Source organism: Pongo abelii, chromosome 1 (genome assembly GCF_028885655.2).
Source record: "Pongo abelii isolate AG06213 chromosome 1, NHGRI_mPonAbe1-v2.0_pri, whole genome shotgun sequence".
Lineage (NCBI taxonomy): Eukaryota > Metazoa > Chordata > Mammalia > Primates > Hominidae > Pongo > Pongo abelii.
This window is the reverse complement of record NC_071985.2, coordinates 137,338,589-137,359,018: the sequence shown is the minus strand read 5'-3', so window position 1 is coordinate 137,359,018 and position 20,430 is coordinate 137,338,589.

The following is a 20,430-nucleotide window of genomic DNA, read 5'->3' as shown; positions in this document are numbered from 1 at the left end:
GGAACTGAGAACAGAACGTTCTTCTGTAGAAAAAGAGCTCATAATTAAATAAAGTCTTATCCTGTTTGTATTAGGCAAAAAGTCATATTTAGAGAACATTCTACATTTTAACCTTGTTTATTCTTTCTACTTTCTTAATATGCAACTGTTCAGTTCATTGATACATTCATTTGTTCATTAAATTTTCTTGAATTTTTATTACCCAAATCAAGAACCTCATTGGCCAGTGGAGGAGAAAGATACAGTATAAACAGGAAATTGTAACATTTCACTAGTTTCTGTCAGAGAGGTGCTTGAAGAAAGTGTTTTAGGCACAAAGAAGAAAAAAAACTAATACAGCTGGTCAGGAAGTGAGAGAGTTTGTTTTGGAGATAATGAGTTTTCAAAGTAAAGACGCAAGGGAAGAGCATGCTAAACAGAAGGAACAGTATGTGCGAAGACACAGAGGCTTGAATGATCCCGGAAGGTGGAGGAAATGTGGTTAGTTGGAGGTTTCTTGAGAGACAGGCTGCAATGAGAGAAATGAGGTTGGGAGGTAGGCAAGGAATGGAAAGTGAAGAGTTTTATAAGCCAAGTAAATAAAGAAGATGGTTCCTTTGGCAGAAGGAGTAATGGGTTGTTTTTGAGCATGGCGTGATCACTGCAACAGTAGGAAGGATCACTTTATAAAAAGCAAAATATTAAAACAAAAGGAAAAAAAGAGATTGCTCTGAAGTTGTATGGGAAGTAGTGGACAACCAGCTCTGATTCCATGAAGGTAATCTACAGAAGAGATAAGAGAAACCTGAACAGGGCAGTCACTGTGAGACTGGAGAAGGTGGAGGTTCCCATTGTATTAAATGGTATTTGCTAACCCAGGTGATAGAATATCATGGTGGGGGAGAAAGGAGACAAGAATGACTGACTTTAGATTGATCAGATTGCTCACTTGGCAAATGGTAGCACAAAGCAGAAAAAACTGTTAAGAAGAGCATGTGCTGGGGACCAGGTCATGAGTTTGGTTTAGGACATGCTAAGTCTTAGGTGTCTGTGGGTAGTCAACAGCTTCCAGGTCCACAGAATCCTGCCGCTAGATCCCAGCACAGAGTGCCAGGCAGTTGACAGCTCCTTTGCTTTCTTCATGCTTCTCTGTTCCCTCAGATGTCCTGGTCAGTAAGAAGGGGATGAGGAGGAGAAGTGCCAGGTGAGGAAAGAGAGAAAGTTGACCATGGCCTCCCTTTGCTTTTAAATTGCTGCAAGTCTCAGCCAAGAGAGGCGAGAAACTGCAACTCTAAATTGAGTTTGGAGCATTGAATACTAGACGATATGGGATATTTTAATTATAGATATGACTGAGTTTTTCTATGTAAGTGACTTTGTGACTTTTTGTTATCTGAGAGAAACAAGAGAATATGGACAGTCCCTCTTATTGGTTCAATTTAATGATATTTTGACTTTACAATGGTGTAAAAGCGATATGCATTCAGTAAAAGCTGTACTTTGAGTACCCATATAACCATTCTGTTTTTCGCGTTCAGTATTCAATAAATTACATGAGATAGTCAACACTTTATGATAAAATAGCCTTTGTGTTAGATGATTATGCCTGACTGTAGGCTAATGTAAATGGCTTGGGCATGTTTAAACTAAGCTAGGCTATGACGTCTGGCAGGTTAGGCATCTAAATGCATTTTCAAATTATAATATCCTCAACTTATGATGGGTTTATCAGAATGTAACCCCATTGTAAGTCAAGGAGCATCTGTAGTTGGAATAGTCTTCCAGTGAGAGGAGAAGAACTAGTGCCACAGAGGAAATTTGGCAAGACAGTGGGTGACCAAAGTAAAGCTGCATTATAATTACCATCTTTGAGTCCAGAGTCTGCATAGGAGGAAAAAAGAAGCGCTCAGGCTGAAGCTTGGGTAACCCCAGTACTTGAAGAGCCATCAGCAGCAGAAGAGGCATCTTTAAAGAAAAAAATACCGGGAAATAGCATTCTCCACTTTGTTCAGATTTAAATCTCATAACAATGGTTTTTATCGCCAACTCTTTTTAGATAAGTCAGCTCAAGCTTAGAGAAGAAATTAGTCTCCCAAGGGCACATAGCTAGTGTGTAGCAGAATTAGGATCTGAAGCCTGCTGTGCTTGATATCAAAACCACTATGCTAACTATTCTCTACATCTTTAAAAAAAATCACAAACTTTGAATTTTAAGGAAAACACGAATAAAGAACCCAGAGTGATATAAGAATAAATAATATGTTGAACATTTCATAGAAAGGGTTGATAAGAATCTGATGCTCACTCCAAGTACTGCAAATAAAATTGGCATGTGATTAAGGATACTGTAAGTCTCCTGGGTCAAATCCTAATACCAAACTTGTGCTGGTTTCTCTTTGATATTTGCTACAATGTGGGCTGTCATTCAAGTAAAGGAGTGGGGTCAGATGGAGATCCAGAGGAACCCCAGTGACTGGCTTGTTTCTACAGTGGCCCTACATGTGGGGAAGGCTCAAGGAGACTATTAGTTGTTTCTACTCACCCTTCACCCACTTCTCTCTGGTAGGTTTTTTTTTTTTTTTTTTAAGTTGTGATTCATTGTTATGAAAAACCTTTATAAGAACAATTTTACATTTGGGTTTCAATTATGTACCAACATGAGGTTCTTTAAACAATGCATTCATTTAAGAAAATGAAATCTTGGCCTTTATGGGTCACTTTACATATTAAAAAACGTGCTCATAAGGGAAGCCCTAAGCGGATTCAAGAAGTGTAAGATTCACTTGTTATTTTACTTTTTATTAATACTGATTTATAATGAGAATAAAGACATACGCTTACTTAAAAATAAGTGCTGGTAATGTGGGCTATAATTTGAGAAGTGGAAAGCTTTAGCAAACCTTCCATGGTGGGAACCACCATGGAGAGGGGCTGACTTGCTGTTAACAGTGACTCTTTTTTCTTGTTCTTAAATATTTCCTTCATGCTTGATTCAGTCTTCATTTAAGTTTTAATTTTGGATTTTCTTTTTCTTATAGAAACATCTTGTAAAGAGTAAAAATAAAAAGTTGTTTCTTTTGAAAGAAAGCTGATTACTGAGGTGAGACAGCCCAGTCACTGCCCCAAACAGTACAGCATTTATATTGTTAAACTGGAAATGAATCTGAAGCCTCCTGGTTTTCCATTCTCCAGTACTGCATGTCCATTCTTTCTACTCTTCCAAACTTGCAAATGTCATTGTATTTTAAAAAGTGCGTTATTGATGGTACAATTTTCAAGTAAATTGAAATTTCCCTCTTTTTAAATCCAAGCTCCCTCTTGCTTCCCTCTCTCTCATACCACATCACACACACACACACACACACACACACACACACACACACACACACTAGATTAATGGTACAGAGAGGCTGCTTTGCATGGAATTTGCCCTGCATATAGACCTGACTGTCAAAGGAAGACTCTGTCCTGGCCCCAGCAATACTTGTTATTTGATTTCTTAAATTAATTTTTTATTTGTAATCTCAGGTTTTGTGGACCTTGGAGAACCTCCTGAAAGAGCAATTGGAGAGCTGATTTCAGTCTGTAGACAAGTCTATGTGGAATAAGAAAGAATAGCATAGTCCGATAGGCCAAATTTTGGATTTTAGAGGTCAGAGTGCAAATTCCATTAAGGTTGTACTTACAATAAAATTTCTTTTAGATCTGTTTTTCATCTTTAGTTTGGAAATCTCTAATATAATCTATGATTCAGAATATTTCCTATATTGGGAAAAAAGCTGAGCTGTAAAAACTAATATAATGACCATGGCTAAAAAGAAGGTTTTATTATGTTATGCCTTCATTGGCCTCAACATGAAAGAGGAGTCCAGAGGTGAAGAAACATATTTGCAATGGAAAAACACTGCTTCAGAAAAAAAAATAAAAGAGGACTCTCACATCACCAACAGAATTTCTACTAAACTCTGAGTGTGACAGACTGGTTTGGTTTTGCATTAACTTTAGGATTTTGGTGTAAATCAGCTTGTGGAAGCTTGAGGGGGAATGGTACAGAAAAGGAAAGAGAGAGAGAAATGCTTCTTCCCTTAGTCTGTGACCTCCCATCCTCAAATCTATCTGGCTCATGGACTAACAGAATTTGGATACAGTCCTGTTTTCATCCATCTCCATCCTTATCCCCACAAACATGTCTTCATTAATTCTATCACTCTGTGATCTTGAGCAAGTTACTTAACAGATGCAGGTCTCAATTTTCTGGTTTTCTCAGGAGCTCAGTGAATAATTTCAAAGGCTGGGCAGGTAATAAAATAAATGAATGATGTGGGGAGAGCTAGACTTTAAAATCCTGTAGCAAAACTTATAGTGCACATCCCAGAGGGCCTATTCAAATGGCTTCATTTATTCATTTTAAGTTTTAGATGCCAAATCTTAACATGTCCCTAGGCAAGATTAGGCCACACTTGGACTAGGTACTCTCTAAATTATCTTCAAGATAAAATTCCATGAATTATCTGTAAGCCGTCATACAGATTGTATTTTCTCCTACTCAAGTTATTCTCTGAGACTCAGTGGGGAGCAGGAGACCTGTCCCAAATGGCTTCATGTAAAATATTTATTTAAGATTTTCTGCATCTGTAGTCAATGAGTTTGAATCGTTTTCTCCCACAGAACCCTCCTTGAGCTAGTAAAGTCTGTACTTGAATCCATGCTCTTTTGTCTGAGGCAGATCAGATTGGGGAATATGATAAATCAAAGTGCTCACTCAAATATTAAACTCTAATGAAGTCTTGGCATTTAAAAATGTGCTATTACAATTAACTAGCTGGCTCCATCCCTCCTGGAATACTATTTTTTCTCTTTCTCCAGGAGTTGTGACTATATTCTGCTGTAGTCAGATTTTTGACTCTCTAGAAGGAATCTCCCTGTAAGGTAGAAAGGGAAGCCCATCTGAAGGTCATTTGCATATTCCAAACTATTAGCCACTATTGCAAATGAAAGGACTAGATTATTGATGTCTGAATCGATTGGCAGTAAATGGTGTCAAGATGCAAGAGCATGATAAGCTCAAGATGTAAGAGCATCATAAACTCAAAGGAATATTTAGCATCTGCATATCAATATTGTACCCAGAATCCAATGATTACACAAAATGTAAGCTCATTGTTCTTTTAAGAGTAGTGAGATTATTTCACAAGATTGACTGTGATGATTATGACTATGATGATGATGACTATTACAGGTCATCTTTAGGGATTTTGCTGTAGGTAGACCTTTGCTGTCTTGGTATTTTTATGTCATTTATAAATTTAAAATCTGGGGCAAGTAAGTTTAAATGATTGCTGTGCATGTGTGTGTGTGTGTATGTGTGTGTGTGTGTGTGTGTGCTGACTGATCAGGCAAGGAATTCTCCTGTTGGCATCTTGACTGTTACCTCCTGAGGGTGAGATTGTGCTTCTCAGTCTAGATTTCCTTGGATTTAGTGATGATTTAGTGATGCGCCTGCTATTTTTGCTGGGTTACCTCAGAAGGGAAATGCTTCAGAAAGGGAGATCCAAGTCTAAGGCTCTGGCTCATGTTGCTCAATCATGGACTTGCTGGACCTCAGCTCCATGCACTGTTTTTCTGGTCCAGGTAACCCTGGGAGTTCCCAGGAGGAATGAGTGCCCGTGACTGTCCTAACTGCTACTGTGAAGCTTCCTCTCCTCTCTGCTCCTTTCTGGCACTCCAGTCCCCTTATCTTGTGGCTCACGAGGCCACTGGCCCTCTGGCCATGGCAGCTAGTCCTGGGCAGCTCTGTGACTTCGCTGACATTAGCAAGCTCTACCACTTTCTATTACAATTATGGGTTGCTGAAGGGAGAAAAGTCTTCATTTGCCTTTAGTGTTTATAATTTCTTAGGCTACAGCACAGAGAGGCTTTGCTCTCTGAGTTCTACTCACTGGCCCTAGGACACTATTATTTTAGGTTATTTGGAATTTGGCACAATTTCTCTTACACCAAATTGAGGAACTGCACACAAACCATTCTTCCCAACCAATATTCCTTTCAGGGTCTTTGATTGAATGGAAAATCTTTCTTCCATCAAGTTGATTCATGATGCTATCAGGACTTCCTTCCTCTCTCCTTTCTTTTCTTCCTTTCTTCCTCCTACTCTTTCTACTTCCCTTCCTTCCTCCCTTCTCTCATCCTTCCCTCTCGATTACTGATAGATGTATGGAGGAAAGATCAGGAGGGAACAGTTGACAAAGGATCCCTGGCTTGTGGGGAAGTGGGGACAGTGAACAGAAGGATGGTACAGAGAAGTGTTGACAGACATTTTCTTCCCAAGTTGCCTCTGTGAGACCTTCTCACTGAATTCCCTCAGATGGAGTTGAAAAGCACTTGACTACATCCCCTTGCTACCTGAGAGACTGGGAAGGTAGTTTTCTTACTTCCACAGATATGATACTTCTGCAATACACTTTGGGGGAGAGACATCAGTAGAGGAGGCGGTTAACATAAAAACTATTTCTTTACTTTTTTTTCTACCACAAATAACCCAGAATGAGGCTTGTCATATAAGATGAGGAACTAAGGACAAAAGATAAGCCCTGATTCTTAATTTATCTGTCTGTCTCTGTGGGTTTAAGTTAACCCTTCTTAGTGAGTCCCCATCATATTGCTTTCTAATTAAAACATATATATGTCTAATGAGTTTACAGAATAATAAGGCATTTGTAATACTTTAATGAAGGGCATTCTTTTCATCTTTTTACTCAGCAGCATAATCAGGACCAACTTAGAAAGGTTAGATGTGGTCAAAATAAATTTATGAAGAGTGGCTATTAAGGGGTAGAGCATATGTACTCAGACTGTGGTTAAATAACGGTAAGTAGGATGTGTTTATTAAAATGATGCACGGATTCTATCCCTTCATTCTTGATGTCTCTTAGTACCTGACATTATACTGCTATGGTTTCCATGGAAACAGCACACACTCTTCCTTTCAGCTGACCTGAAGTTCAAGCCCTGCTGTTGCAATAGAAATTCTCAGAAGCACCTCCACTTTTATTAAAAACAAAAATACCAAATCTATGCAAAAAGTAAAAGCAGAAAAAGAGGCCAAAAATATCCACTGACGATACTGCAGGAGAGAAGAGAGAATGCACAATATTTTCATTAAGATAGAATCAAGAAACAATTTACTATGCTGGAGGTTGAGAGAGTCTGTCATTTCCTTCCCCTAAATTACCTTAGAATTGATCCTCCTGAGCCTGCCTTAACATCTTCACCTTTCATTTCTAATTCAATATGTTCTACTATTTTTAGTTTTCTGGAAGTATCTCTTTTACTGATTTAAGAACTTGCTTCTTCGTGACTCACAAAAAATGTTGATCCAGTCTATACATTGCATCTTTAATAAAGGGAGGTTAACTTTAGGGTGGGATTGCTGGAATAAGATATTTCACAAGGAGTCACAAAGTGGGTCTCTCGTCCACAGCCTTCTTTTATTTGTTTTGTTAGCAAAGATGCTTTGGGTTGCAAGTAACATAAAACTTCTTGTGGTCTATATAAGAAGGTGGATTCATTGGCTTATGCAACCAAGGGTCCAGAGCAGAGCCATAATTTGATCTGGGATCTGGGTCTGTTCCTCTAGAATTTTCTAAGCTTTGGCCTCTTAGAGCTGACATAGTCTTCAGGCCAGCTTCTGCACTCTAGCAAAACGCCCGAAGCAATTAACCAGATTATTTCAGCCTGCCATACGAAAGCGAGAAAATGAGGATGATCTATTCAAGAAATTCCTACCAAATAGCATCTTCAGCACCATTGTTCTGATTATACCAAGGGCACACCATGAGTCCATAACTGAGCAGGACATGGGGTAAAGCTGATTGGCTTTGGACCTGAGTCATAGGCTCAGCTTCTGGGCCAGGTGAAGTTAGTCTCCTCCAAAGCATATAGACTGCATGGCAGAAAGATGGACATCAGTGTAAAATTTGGAGATATTACCAAGACAAGAATAGATAGATACTGGGAAAACAGATATTGTCCACTACAAAGGGCTATCTCATGCTGGAACCATGAGTCTCAAGCCAAATTTTTCATAGTGCCTAGCAGATACATATCTCTGTTGTTTTCTAATTAAAACACACACACACACATGCACACACACACACACACACACACACACACACATATAATGCGCTTTCAGAATAATAAGGCACTTGTGATATGCATACAACTCTCTGTCAGAGTTTAGAAAATTCCAGAGTAACAGACCTAGAGTCCAGATCAAACCATTCCTCTGCTCTGGACCCTTGGTGATGTAAACCAATGAATCCATCTTCTTATACAGACCACAAAAAGTTTTCAGTTACTTGCAACTCAACACATCTTTGCTAATAAAGCAAACAAAAGGGGGCTGTGGACAAGAGGCCCACCTTGGGACTCCTTGTTCATGTGAAATGTCTTATTCCAGCAATCCCACCCTAAATAAAGTTAACTGCCCTTTATTAAAAATGTCATTTATAAGTGAACCTCTTTGGGACTCCAAATAAAATCTCAGGTCTTGAAAGAGACGTTAGCTAGATTTCAATCTCATCTACTTTCCTATTCACAATTTAACCTTCTCAATTTAACACTATTTAATATTACAGCTTGCCCCACCCCATCTCATTATCTTATCTTCCATAGCCCTTAACACTTTTTACCATACTACAAAATTTAATGTTTGCTGTGTTTATTGTTATATTTGTTGTTTGTTATATTCATTGACATATCCCAAGCACTTAGTGAGTATCTGGGATATAGTAGATGCTCAATAAGTACTTGTCTAACAAATGAATGGATTGTATAAATAAACATTTGAATTTGACCAGGTACTTTATGGCCATTTGCTAAGGCAGTTTGATTGATCTGATTTTTGACAACTGAATATAGTACTCAAATCTCTGTTTCTAAAATATCGTTCCACAGGGATTTTTGTACCTGTAGCTTTTGTGTTCCTGTAGGCAGATAACAGTAACCCCAACCTGAGTAAGACATTGTAAGGGAGGTTTGTTTCTTGGCTCCTGAAATCCCTTCACTTGGTTGGAAATGAGAATAGAGGGATATATGGAAGGCACAGTTCTATCATCAGGGCTGCAAAACTCTCCTTCATCCAGGCAAGATCAAGATCTTTCTGGGCTTGGAAGAGTTAACTGTGTCTTAGAGGAGTTCTCTGCTGCCCACTTAGCATGCCAGTGGGTATCTAGAAGCACTTGCCTTCAAGCTTCTCAGGACAATTTGCAGTTTGATGTCAACTTGAAAGCAAGATGTTTTCCTCAGTTTAGGGCAAAACCTACCTCTTTTCTCTATAGTGGCTATTCAGCCTGAGTAGCATGGCTCATGAACCTTCTAAGCAATTTCTTCACAAAGCAAACCTTGATAGCACTAGAGTTAAAGGCCAAGTCCGGGAAGGGCCCTGGCAGGTAAATATTCTGCTCTGGGTGGCCTCAGGGGAGGGATAAAAAATCATATCTGCTCTCTTGTGAGAAAGGCTAAAATTCACAGTGTTGTTTAGCTGGTTGTTAACTTTTACTCAGGATGTTTTGGTTGCTAAGGGCACATAGTAACTTTCATGTGAGCTCTACCTATGAACCTATCATCATATTCCACGAGTCATGCAAGGGGTTCTAATTTAGTACATAATTCAATTCTTTCACCACCAAGATGTCAGGGTAGAGGGTTCAAGACTTCATCCCCTGGAGAGCATATCCCTAGCTCTGGACTGAACTCCATCTAATTATTCCAAACAAATTCCTTTTCTGTGGGCTGTCTTGCTCTGATTCTGAAATCCAAGTGACTTGCAGAGATGATACACACTAATAAATAATTCTATCGTGTTATATGTAGCACTTCCAGCCAGAAATCAGCCTTACTGTGACAATTGTGTAAAAGCTTCTGTTGAAACAGTTTTGCCTGCCATAATCCTTGTCTGTAAGGTTAGATACAGTTACCTCTGTAGTTACCTGGACAGTTCACCCTGCTCAGGGAGCTATATGTAATAATCATCAGAGGCAAGGATTAAAAATATTTAACGCCCTGTACACTGTGAACACCAGACAATCTCAATGGAGGGCAGCCAGTGAGTTGAATACATCAGCCTTGCCCAAAGAGATGTGTGGGTGGTGATATCAGCCACTAGTTCCCCTTCACCATCTATGAATTAAATAATTACTTTTCAACAGTCCTCATGTGTCATCTCACTATCTATTTCTACAGATGAGAAAACCATTTCTAAGGGAGATGAATGATTTGCTTAAAGTCACACAGAACTTAAATGTAACCCAAATAAATTCTGGAACCCCGTGTGATCAAATCTTTGTATATTTTGTGCAAGGAAACACAATCTAGAAACCAGAAGTAATTACACGTATTTTGAATCCAGTTTTGGTCTTTCAAGGAAGTGACAAAGAGAAGAGTACATTCTTAATGCATGGCTAAAGTCATCTTCCTCCACTGCTTCCTTTCTTAGCATATTTTACATAGACTGCAGCTGCTACTCTGCAAGCCTCTCTATTTTCCCCCCATCACTTGCTCAAAAACTGCTCCAGAAACCCCACAAACGTGAGTTAAACAATCCTCCCTCCCCTGTTGAAGGAGCACTGTGAGGTTTTGCCCAGTGGTTGGCCTGGCCAGGCTGTGGGAGGAGCCCAATGGACCAGGAAGCCATATCACCCATCCCACCAACCCAGACTCCTGATTTTCTACAAAGGGAAGCACCTGGAGGCCACTGACAAATGCAGTTCTCTTATCAGTCTCACAGCTTTCCCAGTAAAAAATCATTTTTGGAAATTTCAGTTGAATGTAATTCTGAACCTCACTGCCCATATAACCTCTAGGAGCTGGAGCCAAGACCTCAGCTGGGGTCTCTAGGGTCCATGCAAATGGATATTATGTCTCATTTATGCTCAGCACACAGTAAATGCACAGTAAATACTCCTTAAATACAGAAATAATTCTGGGGATACAGTCAGGAAAATAATCTCAAAAGAATGTCAGAAGGGAAAAGGAATGGAAAGGGCAAAAGTTTCTGCTCTCCCTTCTTTTTCCTCTCTTTTTCCCTTCCATTTTTTCCTACAGAATAATTTGGATTGACCATCTACGTTGGTTAAAGAAATACACTGACTGACAGTTCCATTCTTCTGTTTGCTTTGTGCAGGCCCTTTGGAATTGACTTTTATGGTCAGTCTCCATTTTCTCTTCTTGTCACTTTCCTCCTGCCTTTTTCACTGCATGCATAAGAGTGATTTTCTGTTATATTGTTATTTTGGAAGGTCTCTGGCAGGGTGGCAGTAAAATGACACAGCTAAGTGATACAGATTTTAATGACTTAATGCTATCATAATTTCTAATAGAAACATAAGTGGAGACAGGAGTGATGTTTTAAACGATATAAAAATGAAAAGTGGATCATAGAAAAGATGTTCATGAGAAATTACTGTGGCAGAGAAGAAGCAAGACAGGTGAGGATAAACTTGGTAAAGGTGGGTCCATAAAATAGATGCTATTAGTAAAAGGGAAAAAGTCACAGGAGAGATAAATAACATTTTGGAAGTATGTCAGAAAGAAAAAAAAATGATGACAAAGGGAAAAGGTGGGCTGGCTTCTTAATAGGGGAAAAGAGCAAATATGAAATTACAGAAAAAGGAAGGAAGGCTTGGCCTGTCTTATGAGCCAGGCTTGGTGACAAAGCGTAATAGCAAAAAGAATACTTAAGGTAATAACAGTCAACGAGGAAAGGCCGTGTGGAGAAGCGGCGCATTTCAGAATATCCAGGGTAGGAAAATCACTGCAGAACACAAAAGAAGAGAATAGAGGCATTGCAGGCCAGCTGGCAATTATTTTTTAAACCTCATGGAAGACTATTTGGTTCCTAGGAATTTGAAAAGGGAAAGGCAGCTCAAAATTTTTATTTTTAAAAGTTTGATGAAATGTGTTAAAGTAGGTCACAGAGAAAACATGGATTTGGTGGGCTTTCTTGGGATGCAGGTAAATTTTGGTGAAGCTAACAAAATGGCTAAGTGACCAACACAGGGCCAGCTTGCCCACTGGCTCAAATATGGGCTTCTAAGGGCCCTGGTTCAGACATCCACCCACTGCCACCTCCCCCTCCCGTTGTGTACCACTTCACTTTTTATGACTCCACCAGTGGTAGAGAACCCATATTTCCCCTTATCTTTCTTTCTGAGTACACACGGGGAAGACTGAACTTTCCCTTCCCAATGCAGATGAGCAGGTGCTTGTGTGTCTAGGTGGAAGCATACAAAAGCTGATTCTCCATGGTTTTTTCTTTCTTCCTTTGTGTTTTAAAACTGTAGTGTATAAGTAAATCATCTCAGCTGTATTAAGGCCAAAGGGTCAGGAAACAATTGCCATAGAAAAGATAGTTTATTACTCCCAGGTCCCAAGAAGGGGACCCCATGTCACAGGGGGCATATGGGAAGCACTGGGGTAGGTCTTGAGGCACAGGGAGAGAAGGAACTGGGTGGGAAGGAAAGGTGAGGCAGGGCAGGCAGGGTTAGGCTTGGCTACTCTGAATGATTTGGGCAGGCTCTGGGGCACAGCGCCTGTCCCTAGTTGTCTGGTATCTGGCCCTGGGTGATTAGGACAAGTCTACAGTGGCCCAGAGTGTAAGCCTGATAAAGGAAGTGCTTTAGGGTGTGCACTCTGGATTGGTGGGTTTGTATTTGAAACCGTAACCCCCAGGGAGGAGGAGAACTCCAGAGGAGAGTGGTGGGAGGGTGCAATGGTCTGAATGTTTGTGGCCCCCTAAAATTCCTATGTTGATATCCTAACTCCTAGAGTGATGGTATTAGGAGGTGAGGCTTTGGGGAGGTGATTCTGTCATGAAGGTCGAGTCCTCATGAATGGATTAGTGTCCTTTTAAAAAAAGACCCTAGAGAGACCCTTCATTTCCTTCTGCCGTGTGAGGTCACAGCCAGAAGACAGCCATCTATAAACCAGAAAGCAAACTCTGACCAGAATGATTATGCTGGCACGCTAGTCTTGGATTTTCAGCCTCCAGAATGGTGAGACATAAATTTCTAATGTCTGGAAGCCACCCCATTTGTGGTATTTTGTTATAGCAGCTCTAATGGACTAAGACTGGGGACAGGGCGATGAAGGAAGCAGGAGGCTTAGGCAAGGTGACTGAGGCACATTATTGGGTTGTCTAGGGCAAGGCATCTCTAGCATATGCATGTAGGGCATTGTTAAAACATCAAGTTTTCAGAGCTAGAAACATGGTTAATACCCCCTGCCTCGGTGGTTATGGTTGCACGTGCTGATAAGGGGATGCTAGCTGATCAAAGCAGCTTGGAGTGCTGCTGCAAAAGGCTCAGACCTGGAGAGTGACTTTGCATGAGTGAGAAATTTGTAAGCCACTGGAGTTTTTTGTCACCAAAGCATAACCTAACTGATCCTCACTAATGTCCCACCATATCAACTGTGGGAATTCAGTAAGGTAACACAAATAAAGCACTTCCTGATACACAATATCATCTCAATACAGTTCATTATTTCCTAATATTTGTATGATTTGCCAATATCATTTTTCTTCCTAGACTGCTGTTTTACTTTTCTCTGACATCTGATACATTGATATCCACTTCAAATAAGATCAGCTGACTTGTAATGTATAGCTATGTATGTGCTTTGCATTCTTGACTATATTTATTCTGAGAACAAAAGAGTAAGGCAAGTTTTAATATCCTGCTACTACTGCTACTAATACAATAATAAAAGTTATTGTTGTTGTCACTGATGTCTTTCCATTTTGGACATGAGGAAATCAAAGATGAGGGAAGTCACACACCTAGCCCAAGGTCATACAGCAGGTAAGTGGCTGAGATAGGATTTAATCCCAACTATGTCAGACTCCAATCCTAGTCCTAACCACCATGTTATACCATATCCCACTTCCAGGATACATGACAAATTGGAGAACTTCAACACAGTGAAATACAGAACTGAAAGTGCTGTAAAAATTAAGAGCTTTCTTGGCACCAGAAGCAGCCTCCCATCAGCTTCAGTGCTCAGCCTGCATTCCCCTAGGCAGCCTGACCTCCTGCACCCAACCTTGGGAGGAAGTGAACACTGACCATGCTGCTGGGACAGGACTGTGAAATCATCCTCCACAGCATGCTGCCACATTTCAGGATAGCTGCTTTGTGCTCTTTCACATTCTGCTTTCTCTCTTCCAACCTGACTTCAGTCTCTCCCTTACATACCACTGCTTGCCTACTGCTTTCTGCCTTTACTGTCTCCACTATAGAAGTGGAAAGCTGAATTCACTACTCAATCTCTGTGAAAGCTAGTGGTGTCCACGGAAGCAGCTCTGGACCATGGGACACAAAGGGAAATCTGATGGGGGATGCCTGGGAAAGATATTTCACTTTCTGATGAAACAGATAGGTGCAAGAGGAGACATCTCTGATAATGCCATTTCCCCTTCTCCCTGTCCTGAGAACAGATGTGATACCTGATGCTACTACAGTCATCTTGCTACTATGAGGCAATGAGCGTACGGACAAAAAGCGCAGAGTTGTCAGTGACAGCATGAACCATACGAAAGAGCCCACGTTCTAACGTTATCACAGAGCAGCTGCACAAAAAAACAGCAACCACCCGTCCCCTGGCCTCTTGTTAGGCAAGAAGAACAAACCTTTCCTTGTTCAATCCACTATTAACCAGATTTTTCTTTTATTTTCAGCAGAGTGTGTTACTAAATTATATACCATATCATTATAAGTTTTCATATATATCATAAAATAACATAATTGGAATTTATCCTAATTTACATATCTAATTTCCAATTTTGGATAATTTAGATTATGCCAATGTTCTAACTAATTTAAATAATCCCATGTTGGACATCTTTGTATATAAAGCCTTTTTCATATTTATAATTTCACATTTTCTTTAGTCAGGATTAACTTTCTGTAGTAATGTAAGGCTTTTGATACATATTGTTGAAAAGCTTTACAAAATGTTTGCACCAGTTCTTGGCATTCTGCCTTTTTAAACACTGTACTGTAGTATATAGACCCCATACCTGCTTCGTAAATGAAGGAAGCAGACAACCTGAGCAAATCAAAATGAAACTCTGCCAGACTAAATTTTATGCATTTCATCTAAGAAAAAACTGCCTTGATATGTGTTTCAATGTGTTTGAAAAGTATGAAAGAATAAAACCCTATATAAAATGAGGTATTAATATTATATAACAGTTGTATATAAATGGGTTTTTCTTATATTTACAAAGGTGAATGCTCTGGTGAGGGATTGCAGATGCATTAATTTGATTAAAAGACTTAAACAGAATCACAGTTTTTGTCTTGGAACAGATCTTGGGGCTCTTTTTGGTACATTCTACTGGTACAGGGTAGAAGGATTGAATGGAAGTGTTGGATGACATGTACCTGGTACATGGACCTTCAAGGGTGCTTTTCATATACTTCTCATTTCACTGTGGTATTTAAATTATCACATCACTATTTCCATTTTACAGAGAAAGAAACTGAAGCATGGCCAAGTTAAATGCCTTGCCCAAGATTGCAGCAACAGTTCATGGCATTTCAGGGATCCTAGCATCAGTCGGTTTGTCTGATTCCCACATCTCTGCACCACCTATGCCTCCTCATCTATACAAATTGGGAAAGTGATATGACTCATCCCATGCAGAGATGGGTCTAGAACCCAGTAGCTCATGTCCTGTACATTACATTGGAACTCTCAAGGAGATAGTTAAGACACAGTGAATGAAATTTAGCAAAGACAACCTTTATAGATATTTTGATTCACCAAGTGACACTAATGGTGTTGGATTGTAACAGTTGGGTCACATGTTCCTCACCCAGTCTGGGGGATGAAGTCAACTTGAGGAAACTCCAAAAAGACCTTTATGATAATGAAGGATTTCCTCAAGGAAAGAATGCCTCAGGCAAGCAGTACTGTGAGGCCAAGCCATTTAAATACAGTCTTAAGTCCAAAAGATCTGTACTCAAATCTCAGCCCACTCTGTGCTCACCATAAGACCCTGGACAAGTTATTTAAACCTTTCTGTGTCTCAATTTCCCAGCTTAGAAATTGGTATGAGGATTGTGTGTAACACATCAGGTTTTCAGGAAAATTAAATGAGACCAAAAATGCAGCCTCTGGCTCGTATGTATTAAGTGTTCATTAAATCAGACAAGTCTTACATGAATAGACAATTCTCAAAAGAAGATACACAAATGGCCAACACACATATGAAAACATGCTTAACATCACTAATGACCAGGGAAATGTAAATCAAAACCACAATGCGATACCACCTTACTCCTGCAAGAATGGCCATAATCAAAAAATCAAAAAATAATAGATGTTGGTGTGGATGTGTTGAAAAGGAAACACTTCTACACTACTGGTGGGAATGTGAACTAGCACAACCACTATGGAAAACAGTGTGGAGATTCCTTAAAGAACTAAAAGTAGAACTACCATTTGATCCAACAATTCCACTACTGGGTATCTACCCAAAGGAAAATAAGTCATTATATGAAAAAAATACTTGCTCACTCATGTTTATAGCAGCACAATTCACAATTGCAAAACTGTGGAACCAACCCAAATGCCCATCAATCAACAAGTGGATAAAGAAACTATGGTATATAAATCAGATAAGTCTTAGATTGCAAGGATGTTGTAACTGGATCCAATCACTTACTTACTCCCTTAGTGAACTTTATCCTGAATCTGTTTGCCACTTCTCTGCTGGTCACTGCCTGTCTAAACACCATGACTCTGGGTTCTGCTCAGCAGACTGAAGGGAACACAACTTTGATGATTCTCTATGCTGTACTTGGAGAAGGCTGGTTAGTCATAAGTTTTAAAGGAGGTCAGTATGGTGGATTTCCAGTCTGCCAGCCTCCTTTGCAGTGGGTTGGGACCGAGTGACGGCTTCTGGCAAATGAACAGTGACTGGAAGTGACATGTGTACTTCTGAGTCTGAGCAGTTAACAGCCAGTTAGTTACCTGTCTTATCTGTCTCTTTTCTTATTGAGGTGAAGCCACATGTTCCAGATGGTCTAGCTATAAGATAGACAATGCCTATCTGTCACTGAGAATTCGGGGGTTATTTGTTGTTGTTGTTTGCTTTTGTAAAGACAAGGTCTTGCTATGTTTCCCAGGCTGGTCTTGAACTCCTGGCTTCAAGGGATCCTCCTACTTTGGGGTCTCAAAGTGCTTGGATTACAGGTGTGAGCCACACTGCCTGGCCTGGAGTTACTTATTACTAAACAAAGATTCAGCAAGTGGTTCTCAAAGTATGGTCCAGGAACCCCCAGGTGTTCCTAAGATACTTGTGTGGGGTTTGCTAAGTGAAAACCATTTTCATAATAATGCCATGATGTTGTTTACCTTTGCCACTCTCATTCTGTCATGATTATATAGCAGAGTTTTTCCAGGTGATTTAAGATATGTGATAATGTCATTGCTCTTACAGCTAATGACATGTATCCTTGTATATTCTTGTGTTAAAAATTTTTTGTTTAATTTCTAATGTGATAAATATTAATAGGTAGAACATAAATAAACAAAAGTTCTTTGCGAGTCCTCAATAACTTTTTAAAAAATGTAATGGGATCTTGAGACCAAAATATTTGAGAACCACTAGATTAGTTAGTCCTACTTTACCTAATACAGAAATTATACAGGTAATTTGGAGTGGGATATAGTGATCCTAACCTCTTTTGGTTTAAATCAGTTTTAAAATTAATTTTCAAAGCTTTTTTATGAGAGAAGTACAGAATAAAAAAATTAATGCATTTTAAATTAAATAAAGTTATTTTGATGGGGCATACTGAAAGACATTGAGCGTTGATGGAATAGTTAGAAGATAGGTGTGGAATTTGAAAGCCTGGACCATAGAAAAATTAATGATACACAGAAGAAGACATGTATAGCAGGCACATTTTGCTGCTGAGCATATTAGTCAAATGTCGGTTGATAATTTCTACCCATAACGTTAGCAAGAATTTTAGTGAATAAACTATGCAAAGGCATATAAGTTTAGAAGACTAGCTATGCTCTGCTTTTCCTAATTGTTAAAGCAAAGGGATTAAGATTTTATGAATACCTGTTTCCTGCTGTATATTTTATGTACATTACTAATAATTATTAATCCTTATAACCCATAAAAATGAATTTTAATTACAACCTCCATTTTATGGATGAAACTGACCTTCACAATCAGAATCAGAATTTTAAAATTAAAAATTTAAAAAATTTAAAAAATTAGAATTTAAACTTAGAGTGTTTTTTTGCTCCAATACCTTTACTTCTTCCATAATGCCAAGCTGACCTGATAAAATCAAGTCAGAAATAAACAGAGATTGAATTATCATGAAGGAACATGAGCATCAGAATTTTTCTGACATTTTGCTTTTCAACAATTTTCCCAAAATGCCATTTCTGCCTCCATATACCTTTCAAGGTTTGGGCAGGGATTTGTTGCTCATTACTGTTTCTTCAGATTCCATTCAAACATCTTCAGTGTTTTTTAATTGCCTGCAACCATTTAAGGCTCTTCTTTATTAATTCAGTCACCAAGTATTTATTAAGTTCTTACTACCTAGGAGATACTGTTCTAGATGCTGGAGATACAAAAGTAAACAAAATCTACAAACATCTCTGCCCTCTTGGAGCTTACATCAGAGAGGGAGCTGAGAATAAACAAGATAAATATACAGAATGCATGTGTCAGACAGTGATAAGGGCTAAGGAGAACAATGAGTCAGAGAAGGGGATGTGTGGGAATCAGGGGAGGGAGGGTGCCATTCTAGACACGGGGGCCACAGTGGGTCTCAGTGGGAAGGTGACATGTCCAAAAAGGTGTAAGAAAGTGAGGGAGCTGCATGGGTATCCACAGGGAAAGCCTCCAGGAAGAACAAATGCTAGCCATGAAGGCCTCGAGGTGGAAGCTGCAGGGAAAATAAAGAGGCCACCCTTGGTTGAAGCTGAGTGAAGGAAAGCTCGTATGGTCCTTGTAAGGATTTGGACTTTCCTGTGAGCAAGATGGGTGCTGGTTTAGTATTTTGTGCTGAGGAAAGACATGATCTGCCTGGTATTTTAACAGAACCATTCTGGTTCCTTTGTTGGGAATTCTGTGTGCAGAGGGCAAGGGAAGAAGCAAAGAGACCTGGTAGGAAGATATTGAAGAAATCCAGGTGAGAGACGATGTGACTCAGTCCAGAGTGATGGCAGCAAAGGTAATGATGAGAAATGGTCAAATTTTGGTTTTTAAAATAATTGTTTGTTGACATCAGAGAGAGGAGTCAAGAGTAACCTTAAGATTTTTGGTCTGAGCATCTGGAAGAAAATCAACTTGTATGTGGAAGGGTGGAGGAGAAATAGGCTTGGTGGAGAGTACCAGAAACTCAGCTTTAGTATTTGCTGTAGACTGAACGTTTGTGTCTTCCCCAAATTACTGTGTTGAAATCCTAACTTTCAATGTGATGGTATTGAGAGGCAAGGCCTTTGGGAGGTAATTAGGTTATAAGGCCAGAGCCCTCATGAATAAGATTGATGCCCTTATTAAAGAGGCCCCAGAGAGACTCTTTGTCCCTTTCACTATGTGAGGACACAGTGAGAAGGCACTGTCTAAGAGGAAGTGGGCCCTCACCAGACACTGAATGTGCCTTGATCTTGGACTTCTCAGCCTCCAGAACTGTGAGAAGTCAATTTCTGTTCTTTATAAGTCACCTGGTTTGTGGTATTATGTTATCCCAAATAGACCAAGATAATACTCTTAATTTTGTGATGCCCATTAGGCTTCTATGTATAGATGGCAATTGGATGTACAAGTCTTGAGTTCAGGGTATTCAGTGGAGACACAAATTTCAGAGTCATCTCAATAAAGATGGCATTTAAATCCACAAGAGTAGATGAGATCATAAAGGATGCAATTGTGAATAGAAAATGGAAGCTGTCCAAGGCCTGAGCTGTATTATTTAAAGGGGAGAAGAGGGAATGACCTGGAGAAGGAAAATAGCCTAAAAAGGAGCAGCCAGTAAGGTAACACTTCAACTTATCTTTCTCATAATTTTATTATTCCATCTACTCCTCCACAGTTTCCATGGGATCCACCCACATGGTTCAAATTGGTCACAGCTTTTCTTGCCTTTATATCCTCTCTAATGGAATGCTTTATGTGTGGCATGATGCCAACTACTTTTTTCTGACATGACTTTGAACTGGTCCATCTTTAAGGACCATTTTCAATGCCTTTCTTTTAAAAACATTTTAATATTTGAGGTTAAATATGCATATATAATTTACCATCTTTATTATTTTTAGGTGTACAGTTTAGTGTTAATAAATACCTTTATATTATTTTTCCCCTTCAACCCCTCCCACTTTCCAGCCTTTAGTAATCACCACTCTACTCTC